The following is a 14,375-nucleotide window of genomic DNA, read 5'->3' on the forward strand; positions in this document are numbered from 1 at the left end:
AGAGAGAGAGAGAGAGAGCATCACCTACCAGGTTCCTGTTGAGAAGAGCTCCCAAGATGCTACCAGCCTGCGACCGTGCAACGGCACATTACTGCGAAGCGATACGCGGGGGGGAGGGGGGGGGGGGGACGAAATAATGCAAAGATGCGAGAAGACGCACAGACACAGGCTGCCGGAGGAGAGGAAGGCGAGTGTGTGTGTGTGCGTTTAGAGCGCTCAAAACAAAAGGACCATTTTTTTTATCGACTTTCTTGTCACGTTAGAAAAAGGCTGGAAAGTGCACAAATAAGCCCAAAAAAAGGTGTCGTAGAAAAAGAAGGGGGGAAATCGCAGAGGGGGTTAGGTGTTTCCTCTCCTCTTGATCCGGGGGTTGTATTGTGTGTGTCTGCCTGGTCTCAGCTCAGTCCGTGTCTCCTGTCGCTGTGTGTGGCTGATTGGTGCTGAGGTGAGGAAGCAGGGATGTGGACACCTACTGATCATTGGCTGGAAATTACTATAGAAACACTCGGGAGGTGGGAGGGATGGATGGCTCAGGGCGCCCTACGGGGAGAAAAATATCTACGGGAAATATCTGCGTTTTATAGTAGCCTCTTTATTTTTATTTTTTTTTAAAAAAATATTTCTTTTATGACGATGCATTTAGAGTAGGAGGAGGGGGGTTGTCATAAGCCAGGCGCGTCTTTTAATAAGGATTGGGGAAACTTGTCAAATTAATTTGAATGGAGCTGAGCTGTGATTAAGATAAAATGCCTCCGCCGGGTTGTTTCCCCCCCCTTCTCCCTCTCTGTCCAGCGACAGCCATAATTACTAAGACCTCCGGGATTCATCACCATTATAAATCCCGCCTGCTGGCCACCCATGCCTACAGCTCCCACAGGCTGACAACACGGGCACGCATGGCACATTTATTCCACGAGCCCTCATGTGTGACACCGTGCGTTCATTCATGTTGATACCTAATCTCTGAATTAAAATGAAATTATGAGTCCAATCAAAGGTCCCGGATTATTTTTTTCCCCCTTCTCAGCACTTATCTTGAGCTTCAGGGTGTAGTTGAGAGAAAAAGTAAACATGGGACCACCACCTCTGAAACTCCACACTGAGGCTAATTATTAGGCTAATTAAGCACCCTTACCAAATGAGCTTTAGTTGCCCTATATTACAGTTTAGAGACAAATTGAAGAAATGTCCAGTGCTGTTGACACAAAATACTAAACGTCATTAGAAACTCACTAGAAAGCTGAGGCACACTTATTTTACACTAGCATTTTTGGTAGCCTACCTATATAAAGGGCTTATAATGGTTGTTGATGGTTGTTAATGGTTAGTAAATGGTTTACTGATGCTTTATAATTTTGGGGTTGCCAGGTTGCAAAAATTCACACGAGCTGCAGTAAATCCCTCCTGTTTGGTAATTATGCAGATATAAATGTTGGTAAATCATTTATAGATGCTCATGGGTTTCTCACTTTCTAATAAGTTGTCAAGTCTGCAGTTATAAGCGTTAATAAGTTGTTAATATTTTGATTTTGGTCCAGGTGCTCTGCAACCCTTTAAGCTGTCAGATGATCTAACCAGTCAAAAAGAGTTTTTACAACCCAAATGTTGTTCTTATTAATGACTTGACGTATAAATGACTTGATATATAAAGCATAATTAAATGATTTAAGAAAGCCATTGGGTACAACTTATAAACCCTGTATCAAGTGTATCTTATTAGACAGGGGCAGCGAATTTTTAAATGTTTATCATTCGTTATCAATTATGTCATTATCATTAGGGCTTGAGGTGACTCTTCAAATTACTTGTTTTGTGTGACCAACAGATTTGAACCCAAAGATATCTAATAAAAGAAAACCAGCAAATATATACATTTGGAACCAGAACGTAACTTACACCAGTTAATGTTTGGCATTTTTGATTAAAAAATGATGATTAAACTGTTATCAAAATTGCTGCCAATTGCTTAATCAATTAATCAACTAACCCCTTCAGCTCTATATGGCATACTACTCAAAAGGACTTTATGTTTCAGAGGAATAAACAATCTAAGCATTGCTTCTACTTTAAGACAGGCTTAGGTGTGAGTAAACAGACTGACAGCTACGCTGACACATTTCTAAGTCACACAGCCCTTCCAGATGAGCTGTGTGTCACAGGCCTTTAGGGTGCTAAAGGCTACACTTTGATGAATGTATTGAGAGCTGACAACACAGCAGAAGCAAACACTTCTACGTTAAATTTTGTTCAATTATATGTAAATATCCTTTTCAACCTAACTTTCTTTAGATGTGATGATTGGTTAATTACAGAAAAAAATATTTTCTGTAATTCAAGTAACTTTGTTTTTGATAATCTATTTACTAAATTATATATACAGTATTCAACTGCTAAAGGGGAGTAGTGAAATTCACTGATACATTATTCGCTCCAAGTATTAAATGGGCTTCCCCTCACAGATGTACTCTTAACTGTTAGATGAGCCCTGTGCTCACAGGATGCTGAACCGTAGTGCAAGCCTTGTTTTTGGTGCCTCAGCTGACATGTTGCCACACCTAAGAAACCGCCCACAAAAGACCTGACTCGACAGGCTTTAGCCCAAAAACTTCCTCCTCTTCACTTCACCTCAGTGGCTGCCAATCATTGTAGATATGGTAATGTACCATCTTAGGCTTGGAAAAGAACATTTGCAGGGTGCACCATGCAACAGATTTGTGTCACTGTAGCTCCAAACCAGCTGTGCAATGAGGGTGTGTTACCAGAAAAATGGATATTTAAGTAGATAGGTTGGTTGTAGGATTCAGGTTTAGGTTTGGAGAGGTTAGAGATAGATTAGAATAATTAACAGTTGTGTCTGTCAACACGCCTTGCTCTCCACTGTCACCTTTAATTGTTACTGTGTAGCCTTCTTCTCCTACCACATTTTCATCTCTCTGTATGCTAAATTTGCTATTTCACAGCTTTGGTACATTTTTTTGCTCATTCTTTACCTTTTCGAAGCATATGAACATGTTTTTAAACTGCACATGCCATCATAATTCTCAGCTGTAGACATGAGATGAGACAAAATGCAGATAAAGTATCTTGTGTGACCTCTTTACAGATCGATAATTTGGAAACCATATCAACAGGAATCATAACTGTATTGTTATTAATTATTTGGTACAAAGAATGTCTTTAAACCATGAAAACATTAATGTAAACTTAACAAAATATATAAAAATCTTTCCTCACAATCATTACTTCAGAGTACTGGTATGCATGAATTAAACTGTGGACTGTGTAAAATCTATTTAAAGTGGACTACTCTCTACCTTTAACCCCAACCATACTAGTCATCACATTTGCTTTTTCTACCTCTTTTGCTTATGGACTCTGTCTTTAGAGGGTCTGTTTGTCTTACACTAATTTCTTTGGTCCTCAAACAGACATGTTCAAAAAATGTGTCATCTATCATCCTATTTTTCATCCTGTTTTGTCAAATTTTTGTTTGTCTTTGTGTTGTTTTGAACATTTCTGTACAATAAAACGATAAAAGCACACATCCCTTTGACACTACATAAAAGCACATTTAAAAAATGTATTTTTTTTTTGCAAGAGGGAGTTTATGAATAAATTTGTCTTGACATTTTGCCCAAAACAATGATGAATCAGAACTTTTGTTCTTAGACATGAGACACGATTGACAGTTATATTAAAAACCATACTTGAAGCGTTATTTTCCTCAGTATCAGACACTGTACATCTGTGTGTGTGGAAGCTCCTCTGTCTGAAAATCATTTTATCTTCCGGGCGATAATAGCCCCCAGGGGAAATCTGCCTAGGTGGTCCTAACCTCTGTCTGCAGAGCCACGGCAGTTTGTGGGTCTCTAGCAGTGGGAGGCATGAACCCTCGTGGCAGGCCTTTGTTCCTGTCTGCGTGCTCCGGCGTTGTTCCCCTTGCGTCTCCTCCTCCCCCTGTTTCCCTGGGCTTTTAACTGAAGTCGACGGAGTAATTAATAACCATGACCCCAGATTTAAATGTAGCCCGCATTTAGTCGATAGAAATAGAATCACGGTGGAGTGAAGTCATAAGATATGGGTGTTTGAGGGGTGATGGTGTGAATCCATTGATTCATCTGTCTCAATTTGATCTGAGCACTGTGCTCATGTCTGTCAGGGGAAAGGCAGTGAAAATATAAGGAACATGGATACTTCCAGTCTGCTTTTCTCTTTTTGTGAAACATCTTTTATAAAAATATATTAAGCACCATTGTACATGGTGGGAATAATGATGGGAATCCAGTACAAGAATTTATTTTATATCTCCTACAGTTTCAAGCCTATACTTCCCTGTTTGGATGCCCTAAACACTTGCAGGAGTTATAGATTTTTGTTTCTCATAGTCACAGTTGTTTCTCAGTAGAATTATGAAAAAAAAAAATCTGACCAGGAAAAAGGAGCATGACTGTGTCTTCTGGAAGTGTTTCTGATGGGCTCACACAGGCTGTTATGGTAAACAGCATTCCTCTGAGGCCTTTAAAGCATGAAGCGAAAGACATAGACAGAAAGAGACTGAAGAGAGACTGAGAGAGAGAGAGAGCAACTTGGGAAAATAAACAGTATGAGATTATGGGTTTGGCAGTGATGAGCCACAGTGCAGCAGCAACCTTGGCAGCATTTATTTAGAAACCTGCCTCATTTCCTTCTGCAGGCTGTAATGTATGGTGCCCTCACCTCGCGCGCATTAGCCTTTTGCTGTGATATGATGTGTATCACCCAGTTTTACGCTGCTTTCCTCGGATACAGTCGAGCGATCCCTCCTCCCTTTGCCGTCGCCTGCTAATTGGAGTGTATAGAGCACCCTTAATTATCCAGTTAGTAGCTTTGCTGAAAGAAAGCCGACTCCTGGCACACAGTCTGGTACAGATGACAGAACCTACACACACTCGCTTCCACAGAAAACCTCAAGTAGCGCGTGGATAGAAAGTACTGTGTCTGCATGTAGGTTAGTACATGATTGAAAGTTTGCAGACGTATAGCTATATTTCAGGAATCAGAAACTTTCCTTAGAGAGAATGTATCACACTGGAGGTGTATTTCTTTGTTTTATTGTCTTATTTTAGCTCATTATGCTCCAGCAAAGGTTTAGATTAATGTATCATTCTTTGACTGTGCTGCATGAATATCCTTCGCAGGTGTGTTTTCTTTAAGGTTGTGATGTCCAGCATGCTGAAAAGTACAGAGAGAAAGATCGATGGAGCATACAGCTGCCTTCATCTATGCAAAATTCAAAAACTTTAGGCTACTTGGCTGATTAGTTCACATTAATGACTGAAATGACCTAATCCCAACTTGCTCCCAACTGTAAAGAAACCTATAAGAATCTTAAATCTTCCAGATTAGAATGTGCAATTTGTTGTTTGTGTATAATGTCTTACGAAGGGTTAGGGTCACTTTTATACAGTTTTCACGCAGCATTATACTTACACTACATGTTTTGAGTTTGGTATTTTTAATGTACGTCATAAATAACATAATTGAAGACTAGTCGGTTTATCTGCATGTGTCTGTTCTGATTGGTTGCTCTGCACTCAGAGTATAAGAAGAGTAGAGTTGCAGGTGACAAAGGTCATCTGCTGGAATCAGAAGCCGCTGTACGGCCAACAATCAATATTTGCTCTAACCTGCCACAGGGCCGTCCTGGTACATGAATGTAAACACTCAGACAATAATGATCCCTCTTGTTGATGTCAGAAGGTATTACGCCGACCAAAGACAATAAACAGGACTGTGTTGTAGAGCCAGAGTGAGGTGTCTATAAAACGTAAAACATGTGCTTTGTATTGGAAGTTAATCTAATGTCAGTGTGAATTGTTCTTTTGTGGCTGCAATCCAGCTCTCACTGCAATTTATTAGTGTCACTAAATTCTACCGAAAGTTTACCTTATTGAAGTTTTCTCAACCTTTCCTGGTCTGTGACTCCAGCAGTTAGAGTTGTAAAGTTTATAATGTGAAACTGAGTATGGTATACTGTTGTGTTCTCTTTTCAAGAGCATAGAGGGAACATAACTTGTTTAAAACAAATTGTTCAATAAATTGATCAAACACCGACAGATGATGTTAAGTGTTTCTCTTCATGAACTAGCTGTGAGGACGCTTTTGTTTTGGTGCTAATATGTGCAAACACAGTTGCCACGCTCATTTGTCAGTGTGGGTGAGCAAACAGCTTCAGCAAACACAAACATCTTCGAAGCACCCAGGTAAGTCCATAAGTCACATTCAGGGTGGGAGTCAGTTTTAAGCAGTTCACACCACATTGTGCTTGCTTTTAGACTTGTCAGATCTTCTGGATAAAGTGTTTACATCTGGACATGACACCACTGTATCCATGGCCACTGCAGCAGTGATGTTACTTTTATAGAACAGCTGTGGTAATGAAGCTGTTGATATTTATTATTATGTTTTATTGGTCCATTTAGAATTAAATATTTTTATCTACCATCTCAAATCTGGATTCATTGATATAAAGACCCCATTTACACCTGGTATTAACCTGTATTCTGTATCCTGATATGTTATCTGGTTAATGATACTGTATCTGTTCACAGACCTTTGCATTTACACCTGCTATTAATAAGCATTCTCATTATCTCAATTCTGCCCACACTGTGATCGGAACTTGATATGCAAATGAAGTAGGCGGGACCACTGGACTAATCAACAAACATGGTGTGTTCAGGTCAAGCGATGCTGCTGCGTTCGCTCTATTTATCTTTCCTTTGTTGAGCTCAAAGTTGCCTGTGCCTTTTGGTGGGCTTGCTTGACATACAAGGGGGACCCAAAAATTCACGGAAGCCATCAATAGCACAGGATTAGGGTGTAGTTACAGGATTTCCCGATAGGCAGTGTGTGCCTACATCTTAATGAAACTAAAACTGGGACTTAAAGGGAGGAGATTTGCCACTGTGGAAGAAATCCAGGAAGAATTGCAGGAGGCTGTGGACATGGTGACAAAAGATGACTACAGGAAATGTTTGGTAGGAATGGGAGAAGCACTAGGAGAAGTGTATCACTTTACGTTGAGGGGATTAGAAAGGTACTACTGAAAGATTTATAATGAAAGTTTTTTTAAACAATTTTTGGGTCCCTCTTCGTGGCTGGAAGAGGCAGAGTTAAGGCGCTTTTGGATCGAACAGTTATGGGGACTACCTGAGAGAAACTACACGCTGGGGAGGTCCCCCGAGAACTACATACCTTCAAGGGCTTTTTTTCTGTTTGCATTCGCACCACCAATAGGAATGCTGAAGTGACGTAAGCCAACCAGCGGTTGTTATAGCAACGTCACTTCTGCGTGAGATACAACAACGACAAGATGGAGGCTAGATCTTTCACTATGACATCAGAGACCACCTGAGTGGCTGCAGCTCACCTGTCTGTGTGTCTCTGTGCTGCTCAGGCTGCTGATAACCAGATTCTCGCAATAAAATGATGTCTGACAGTCACAAGCAGATCAATTGGATCAATCTTAAATAATGTTCATGTCTTAATGACACATACACAATAATAACTGTGCTTCTGATCTTTGAAAAGGGCGGGGGACGGCATTAAATAGTTAATATCTCTCCCACTAATTTAAAAGAAGATTCATGTTTGGATTAAATACTGAACAATTTTATTAGCTAAGCTCGGCTGTCATTGACACTTTGGTCCCTCTTTAAAAAGGACCTGAATTTGCTTTGAGAGGCATTTTCACTCACAGTAATTGAGTTGTTTAATTAAATGGCATGTCTGAGTCACAATCACAAATTAGCTAACACCTAACGCCTGACTGATGTTAGTTTTGTCCAGTGAAGATGTTTTCTGTGAGGTTTTAACTGTAAATACTAACCGCTTCAGATTCTCCACCGTTCAGCTAGTCGACAATGCTTAACACAGTTTGAAATTGAGGGTTGCCAGGTAATCAAGTTGAGTATCCCCCATCCATCTTTTCACTCCCACTTTTTGCAGAAAACACACAAACCTGGCAACTCTGCACAGGTCTCATCGTTAACATTATATTAAAATGGCAAGATGGTTGTAGATGGGTTAAAAATATTGGTAGGAACAATTCAGCAACACCTTGACATTGATAGGGACATGTCCATATCACCCATATCTACACCCATTGGTTTTGATAAACAAGATCATACAGTGGATAGAAGTTAGAAGTGCTGCATAAGCTGTAAATACCATTATTTTTTTTCCATATAGAGGCAGAGAAACAGGCAGGTGGGCTTGAGAGACATGACACACACAATGACACTATCAAACCCACTTATCACAGTGATCATTTCATCAATATTAGGTGAAATGAATACAACTTTTTACACGTCTTTCACAGGACTGTCAACCAGAACTAGCCTCTATTTATCTGCGTGTTGACTCAACCTCTGAGCCGCAGCCGTGGCTTTGACAAAGTCCACAATGGCAGATGCTGAATCTGTCTCCTGCACAATAGCTGTGCGAAAATCAATGTAATAGAGCGAACCACCCTTCAAGAACTATGATTGTTGCAGTAACACGGAGCATGACTCCCCAAAGTAGGCTATTCGTGACACAGTGTGTAGAAGTGAGTTTCTTTTCATTGTGTCATTTTAAAAGGTTCCATGTATAAACAACTGCCTATCTATGTATTAAACATGAGCTTTATAATGGCAGAAAGTTTTTTTTAAAACAGTGTCTGCTAGGTAATGTGGTACTGGTGCTCTGTGTGAAAGCCAAAGAACAGAGGATAGCTCTCCCTAAACTTTTTCAACTAATCTTCAGTATTAAATCAACCTTGTTTCACTCCTAAACTGCTCAGATTTATCATAATTTCTTGACTTTTTGGATATAACTGCTTGACATTTTGATATTTTAGGCCTTCAGCTGAATAGAATCAAAATTTAAACCACACATTATACAAAAACATGAACTAACTAATCTCAATCTGTGTCAGTCTCTTCAGTGTAAATTTTTTCTCCTTGCTTTTAGTTCTGTTGTCTCAAAAGAATACTATTTTATTTTGCATCAAGGTATGTATACTTTACTATACTGTTTGCTTGAGTTTGTTTACTGTATGGCTAACAATGAGTGCACCTTCAAACCACTGTAAAAATATTAAGCCTTGTCAGTGCTCATCAGTTTCTATTTACATTGCATTTCACTATTTGAAAACATTTTTTACCAACATTGTTTTTAAGAGATGGATCATTTTTGAGAGTAAAGTTACCAGGCTTTTGCTCAAGGTCTGCTGGTCACTGGTGATAAATTTTTTTCACTGTATGATCATTTAAAACATTGCTTTTGCTAGGTTTTCTACAAGTTAATCGTTTTTTTAGGGATTTAAAGATACCAGCAGCGTGGTTCAGTATTTTACTATATATATTACTGCCCTGGGCACAACAAAAAGGTAACTTATCAATAGCATATATCCATTATATATGACATGATGTCAAAAACATATCCATTTACTCCTTAGCTTCTTGCCCTCTCACACTTACAATATGGAAAACATGCAGGGTGACTAACTGTGTGAAGCAGACCATGATAAAATGAAACTGTAAAACATTGGTGGTCGAGCTTAGAGTTGAAATCCAGGTCAGTCTCTCCTCCACTTGGTTTGAAAGTTCAATGCTTAGCCCGAGTTTGGTGTCACCAGCTATTCCAAATGTCATCACCTGTTTCTGGGGGCATTATAACGTGACAGTGCATTGAACATATCCATCAAATTATGTTTGTTGTGAAAAGGCTCCTATGCTAGCCACGTGGACCTAGAATAACCTGAGGAAATATTCTCTTCCACATCACGCATGTGATAGGTGTATTCATGTGTGTCTTAGAGCCCTGATGGATAAAAACACAGACCAGGTGTTCTTTTACACTCGGTGTCAGTCATTCTGTGAGGCAGAAATGCATAGAGAGGCATCTATAAAACAAACATAGTAGCAGCAGTGGAAGGGCAGAAGTGGCAGGATGGGAACTGCTGCCAGACACATTACAAGAAGCTCTAATGAGGGAGCCCACACTCCCCCCACCACCACCACAGAGGAACGCGAGGCGGGAATTAATTGTGAGGGCGATGATGGCGAGCGAGCTGAGGAGCAGGTCATTACTGCACGCCTCCTCCTGGAGCGCTGCGGGCAGAGCGTGGAACGCCACGCTACTTGCACAATTCCCATGATCCCATAGGAGGGGGGAACAGATAGCAGGAGGGGGAATGAAGGGGACACACAGAGAAAGAGAGAGAGAAATAGGAAAAGATACTGGAAGAAGAGGCAGGCAGCTTCCTCTTTGTTGGAGACAGAATATATATATATTTTTCGGTTGATGATCAATAACATTGTGCTTCACTAAAATAATGAATTACAGGTGATTTAAAATATTACAATATGTGACATTATTCATAGGATTTAGATATGATCCTAATATTTCCCTCTACCACTTGGTAACCGCTTGTCTTAAACAATAAAATGTAACAAGAATGAGGTTTTATTCATCCCTTAAGGTCCTTCTTATTTCACATTTTGATTATTAATAAATCATAAATCATAAATCTAATTTTCTATATGATATTGCAAGGTGGACAATGTGAAAAAAAACTGAAAAAAAACAACCTGAAAATTGTTTGATAATCAGGCGCAAAAAATAATGTAACATGTTCCACACCTCACAGTTGAAGGAGAACTCAGAAAAAAAAATGGCTTCATATCAAGGTAATGATCAGATTTTGGGGCGCTTCACTCTTCTAATCTGCACACGTTGTAACAACTGACTCTTTGTCATTTCTCTTTGTGTGCTTTGTCGCCCTTATGAAACCTGTGACATCAGACTGAATGCATTGGACACATTGCCCTCTAGTGGATATTTAATGTATGTAGGTAATGTATATAACTGCAATACACAAAAGTGAGAGCCTTTACTCTTGTCTAAAATCTGTACTGCTGCAGTTAAATTGAACAGCAGATATTAAAGGAGGAGAGGATTAATATTAAATTATTTACAGTGTCCTCTGTGGTTAGGAAGAATCATAGTGACGCAAATCTGCACAGAAAGGCATTTATAGTACTGAAACAACACACACCTTTTCAGTAATCTCATGTGTGGGTGTGTGTGGCTGTGACGAATACATTTATTCATGACGTACAATAATAAGGTGAATCTATTACTGATTTACCTCATTAAATTCATACTGATCACAAAGGTGAAGATATAAATAAGACATATGACTTGGTTTTCGCCCTGCAACTCAGTCTATAATATTTTATACATTTCTGGCATATATCCAACCAATTCAACTGGTGTTATTAGCTGTGGTAAAATTAACCTCCATTCGCAGATATAGAAAATTCATTATGACTCCATAATTAAATACAAAAACAGAAATACAAGCAAACCCGTAACAGACTTCACCCTGCATGTACTCCCGCTCATCCCCTCCCTTCCCCCATAACTGAGGAGCTTTTTGCGTTATCTTATAACGAGAGAGCAGAGACACACCTCTTTGATGATGTATTTAACAACCCCATTCAGTGCTTTTCCTTTTTCACTACTTTCATGACTAGAAACCCTAATGAGACCAGTGCTGTTGCCTTGGGGATGGCCAGGCCCATTGCATTAGCACATAAAATCATTTAGGCCATGTCTCCTGGAATAAAAATATCATTATAGTGAAGCTCTCTGTAAAAATGAACTAAAAACCTGCTGCTGCCAAGAATTTTTTTCTGTCAAGACGAAGTATTCCAAGAGGCAGGATAGGTCACACTCAAACTGGGCTTAACTGAACTACTATCCTACTTTCTTCGCTGTAGCTTATATATTATATATACTATATATGTGTACCATTAATGCACGTTACTATTTGGCTTCTTCCCTGGAGTTTTTGTGCTTTCTCGTCTCGCAGGCTTCTATGGACCATGGCTGCGGACCCCCTTCTGTCGTGGTCCAGACCTGCTCTATGTGAAAAGTGCCCTGAGATAACTTCTGTTGTGACTTGGTGCTATATAAATAAAATTGACTTGGTTTGAATTGCTTTAAAGACTATTAGAAAAAAAAAAAACAGCTACAGTGTAGAGCCTCATATGAAGCTGAATTTAACCAGCCAAAAATCTCACAGTTATGTTCAGGTACACCATTAGCATTAACATTAGCAATAGAAACAGGCAGGTTTAATGGTCCTCCTGTGGAGGAAATTCTTTGTATGTTTTAGGTGAGATTGAAGATGAAGTCCATTTCTTGTTTTATTTCTAATGGCTACATTTTTTAGAAAATTTTCTGTTGAATTCTTCTTATTCGATGATTAGAAAAAAAAAACCTTGAGTTGTGCTTTAGGGAAGGTAACCTTTTTTGCAGCATGTTCTTGTCTGACAAATAAGTATTTTTGAGGTTTTATAAGTCCATGTGGGTCAATAACAGGTGTATTTGCATGACACAATACATAACATAACTTTATTAGAAGTTAGAAAGATCAGTAGTGAGAGGATTGATTCAAACTGCAATTTCTCGTAGATGCTCTGAACAAGAAGAAACAACAAAGCAAAAATGTGAATCTGAGATTTAACTCAACCTGCCTTATAAAAACAAGAGTTTGAGACAAGCAGAGTGACACTCAACTTAATTCTGATCCTTCTCTGGATATTTACAACCAAAAGATATTTTAACAAAAGTGAGAATTTGAAGTCTTTGTGAGAAAGCCTCATTCTTTCTTAGTCAGGAAAAACCGTTTAAACCACCATACAGTATTTGTTGAAATCATTAATCTGATCTCACTCTTGCTTGGTTAATCTGGACAACAGTGTTTGTGTTCAGAGTCCTTATTACATCTTTTTACCAATCTGTCATACACCACAACCTTGACCAGGATACAATTAATTGTGTTTGTGGATCAAATCCCTGTTCGCTTGACCTCACCGTAAAGGAGATCTAGCTCACCCAGACTACACTTTTATCACAACCACATCAGAGAACTACAAAGCATCACGGCTCTACAAACATTCAGCACTCGATATCTGAGTCATCTGAGCCTCTGCTGCTGCAGGACTGTGACTGAAGGTGAGAGGTTAGAGCACATCACACTGATTCGAACATCATCCCTGCTTGTGGCATCGTGTAGATATCTCCTGATGGATTTATATTTCCTATACAGTATCTACTTAAGAAACAGGGGGATTTTAGAAGTTTTTTCACGCCATCTATATATGCAAGTTTATTCAAAGGACATGTTAGGTGGAGGAGGAGTGGAGAAGAGTAGAACATGGTCAAAGATGAACCAAAGGTTAAATGTAGATCATTGATGGGTGAACAGTGTAAGGACTCTTCAGAAGGAGCCTGACAAGTGAGGTTAGGAACATCTCCAAGAATCGCAGCTTCTTCTCCTCCTCTGTGTTTCATGTAATAAGAAAAGAAGGCAAGGAAACAGACAAAGGGTTTGAGGAGATGAATGTAAAAACAAAGATAAACAGGAGAGAAAGACTCACCTATATAGGTTGGAATATACTGTAAGTGAGAATGAAGCAGGATCTTTGTTTCTGAACCTAGAATACTTTTGAATCCTGCCTGCAGCCAGCTATGCCAGCTGAGACTCCAAACCCACTCTCTTCAACTTCAAATGTATTAACTAGCACTATATCCATCTAATAAACCAAATACTGTAATATCTTGTTTGTAGTCTCAAAAAATGTCCTTTAAATGTCTTGAACCCTTGCAAAGTGTGTTTTTTGTGTTGATTAATCCCCTATAAACAAACCTGAAAAAAGACAAAACCTTTCACCAACTGATTTTCATTTTTCAAAGTTCATTCTATATTCTGGGATACAGGCTTCACATCATTTCCACTGCTCAATTCATTCCCTCTCTGTTAAACTGCAGACCTGCAACCAACATTACCGATTTACCAGAATTATCTGCAACGGCACAAAACATGATAATTTATGTAAGTACTTGTTTGTGTGTTTGTGAGTGGAGGAGGAGGGGAGCATATCAGGTATCGCTCGTGTTTGTACGTAAATCATGTCTAACCATATGCTGCCTTCCTCCGCAGCACACACGCAGCTGAAATTGATCGTCAACCATCTCCTGCTCACAACGGCGTGGGCAGAGGGAGAGCAAGGTCACAGCCAAGGACTTGCCACAATCAGTGATGGGCTGCGGAGGGGGGGCTTATGTGTCACGGCACAGCTGTTACGCTACATACTCTGAGTCACAAGCACATCTTTGCTGCTGCAAAACATCACCTTAATTACCTTAATGCCACACTGTCTCTCCCCATCTGGGTGAATTCTGTGCTGAATGCCTTAATCTGAGCCTAATCTCCACCATCGTCACATACTGGTTTGGGAGTAAAAATATAGCTTTGCCTTTCTTATCTGTTTTTATTT

The 14,375-nt window shown here is 39.5% G+C and overlaps 1 protein-coding gene across 2 annotated transcripts in view; it reads right to left on the reverse strand.

Annotated features, from left to right (window-relative positions):
* Nucleotides 1-655, reverse strand: part of cxxc4 (CXXC finger 4) — a 29,116-nt gene extending 28,461 nt beyond the window's left edge. For both annotated transcript variants that reach the window (XM_044343195.1, XM_044343203.1), the window contains exon 1: nt 29-655. The gene's annotated coding sequence lies outside the window, so the exon portion shown is untranslated. The remainder of the gene's footprint in view (nt 1-28) is intronic.
* Between the last annotated feature and the right edge of the window lie 13,720 nt (nt 656-14,375).

This window comes from Thunnus albacares, chromosome 3 (genome assembly GCF_914725855.1).
Source record: "Thunnus albacares chromosome 3, fThuAlb1.1, whole genome shotgun sequence".
Taxonomy (NCBI): domain Eukaryota; kingdom Metazoa; phylum Chordata; class Actinopteri; order Scombriformes; family Scombridae; genus Thunnus; species Thunnus albacares.